Source organism: Cyprinodon variegatus, unplaced genomic scaffold, assembly GCF_000732505.1.
Source record: "Cyprinodon variegatus isolate N-32 unplaced genomic scaffold, C_variegatus-1.0 Scaffold694, whole genome shotgun sequence".
Classification (NCBI taxonomy): Eukaryota; Metazoa; Chordata; class Actinopteri; order Cyprinodontiformes; family Cyprinodontidae; genus Cyprinodon; species Cyprinodon variegatus.
Genome location: NW_015151147.1, coordinates 346,341 through 348,593, shown reverse-complemented (window position 1 = coordinate 348,593; position 2,253 = coordinate 346,341). Strand labels below are relative to the sequence as shown.

The 2,253-nt window shown below is 34.3% G+C and overlaps 1 long non-coding RNA gene across 1 annotated transcript in view; it reads right to left on the bottom strand.

The window, feature by feature from the left end:
- Nucleotides 1-844: 844 nt before the first annotated feature.
- The window catches only part of LOC107097418, a 5,359-nt gene continuing 3,950 nt past the window's right edge, over nt 845-2,253 (bottom strand). The window contains exon 2 of the long non-coding RNA XR_001481833.1: nt 845-954. This is a non-coding gene — a long non-coding RNA (uncharacterized LOC107097418). The remainder of the gene's footprint in view (nt 955-2,253) is intronic.

The following is a 2,253-nucleotide window of genomic DNA, read 5'->3' as shown; positions in this document are numbered from 1 at the left end:
TAAACAGTCTGATAAACTTTAAAAACGAAATAAAAAAATATCAATAAATCATAACTACTTTGGTTTCCTAATTCTCTATTTAAAAAGAAACTGGTACTAACGAGTTTTCCTGTTTTATGAGTCTGCAGTGCATGAGGAAAATCTCTAACAAGAACCGCATCACTTGTTCCAATTTAAAAATGTCGCCTCCGGGGAACTGGCAAACGTTTGTTAGATGGAAAGATACACAACCTCTGCTATGTATGACTAATACTTGGCTCTTAAAGAAGATGTCGACAAGTTGTTTTAATAAAGGCTGCATAAGAAAATACAAAAAGACAAAGATATGAGATTTTTTTATATGACAAGGCAAGCTATAAAACATGAATGAGGTTTTAGGGAAGCGACGCGATCGACTGACAGAACCAAAAAAACACAGCATGTATAAAAGAGTTCTTTATTTCTAATAAAGATGAATATATGTGAACATGTAAGACATTTTGATGATTTACTGCATGATTAATTAATACATTCCTCCAAACTGCTTTACAAAAATCCATGTAACAGATAAGCAGACAACAGATAATGTGGTCTAATTCATTGATGCTATGCAGCAAACTATACAAATATCTGTCTTGAAAGTTAACTGGGACACAAAAATGTAGCATCAAACATGAAAACCTGCGCCGTTTTTTTTTTTTAGGTACACTTTTTAGACACACAAAGAACACATACATTGTATGTGTTTAGTATTTGTTGCTTGTCAGGACATAAAACGCTAACTACACCATTCACAGATTCAGCAGTCTGTTTAAATATCTAATTTCTACAAAGTGAATTTACATTTTCTTTTTTTTTTTTAAAGTACAAAGTGCAAATACTATGGTTTCCACTGTTGCCGATGGGTGAGGGCAGATTCTCGGACTGAGAGGGCGGTCTTAGAAGTCAGGCTTAGCCCTGCTTCCTCGAGGGGTTCTGCAGACGGAGAATGGATTTCTGTTAGACAAACAGCTTTGATGTTTAAAGTTTACCTCTAATGACACCAGATCTATGATACAATCAACCCAAAACTATATTAACCCCTTAAACCCGGCAGGCCCGGTACAGGGCCCAGCTGACACCTGCTCATGTTTATCTATTCATAGAAATGGCCAAAACANCTTCCTCGAGGGGTTCTGCAGACGGAGAATGAATTTTTGTTAGACAAACAGCTTTGATGTTTAAAGTTTACCTCTAATGACACCAGATCTATGATACAATCAACCCAAAACTATATTAACCCCTTAAACCCGGCAGGCCCGGTACAGGGCCCAGCTGACACCTGCTCATGTTTATCTATTCATAGAAATGGCCAAAACAGTCACATGGTGTTTCATCCACACACCTTTCAAATGGGGCTTTAAAATTTCTAAAACATGTTTCAAGATAATATTTTTTTCACAAATAATTATTGTTTAAAAGCTGTGTAAACAAATAAAATGAGATTTAAAATTCCACCTGACGTGTTACTCTGCGGGAGTAATGCAACAGCAGGTTTTTATTTATAGCCCCGCCCCCTAATGGCCGCCAACATTGGAGACTAGAGGCTCAGACCTTTTAAGGAGGGGTCGGAGGTCATTGTGTGACCATTTCAGATGATGCACTGCAAAAAACATCTAGAAATAACTAAAAAATGTCTTAAATTAAGTGTATTTACCATTAATTTGAGCAGGTAAATAAGATGATCTGCCAATGGAATGAGTATTTTTAGAAATAAGACAATGCAATTGTGTTTTCTTATTTTAAGTGAAAATTGTCTCAATCTAAAAAACAAATGCACTTAATTTAAGAAAAAATTACTTGTCTAGCTTTCGTTTTTCCAGTATGACACATTGAACATTTGGATTCAAGCTGTCCAAAGCTGATAAATATGAGATTCAGACACAGATTTTTGAATCAGTCAAGATCAGCTACTACACTGTAAAAAATCAAAATCTAGATAAGTAATTTTTTCTTCAAAGAAGTGCATTTGTTCTTAGTTTGAGAAGGTAAAAGAGACATTTTGCCAATGGAACAAGACAATTTACATTTAAAATAAGAAAACACAATTGCATTGTCCTATTTCAAGTGCATTTTATCTAAATATATTATTTTAAGAAAAAAAAACAACTCATTCCATTGGCAAATCATTTCATTTACCTACTCAAATCAAGGGTAAATACACTTAATTTATGACATTTTTACTTCTAGATAATTTTTCCAGTGTACTAGGTACTAAACAAAGGAAAAATCCTA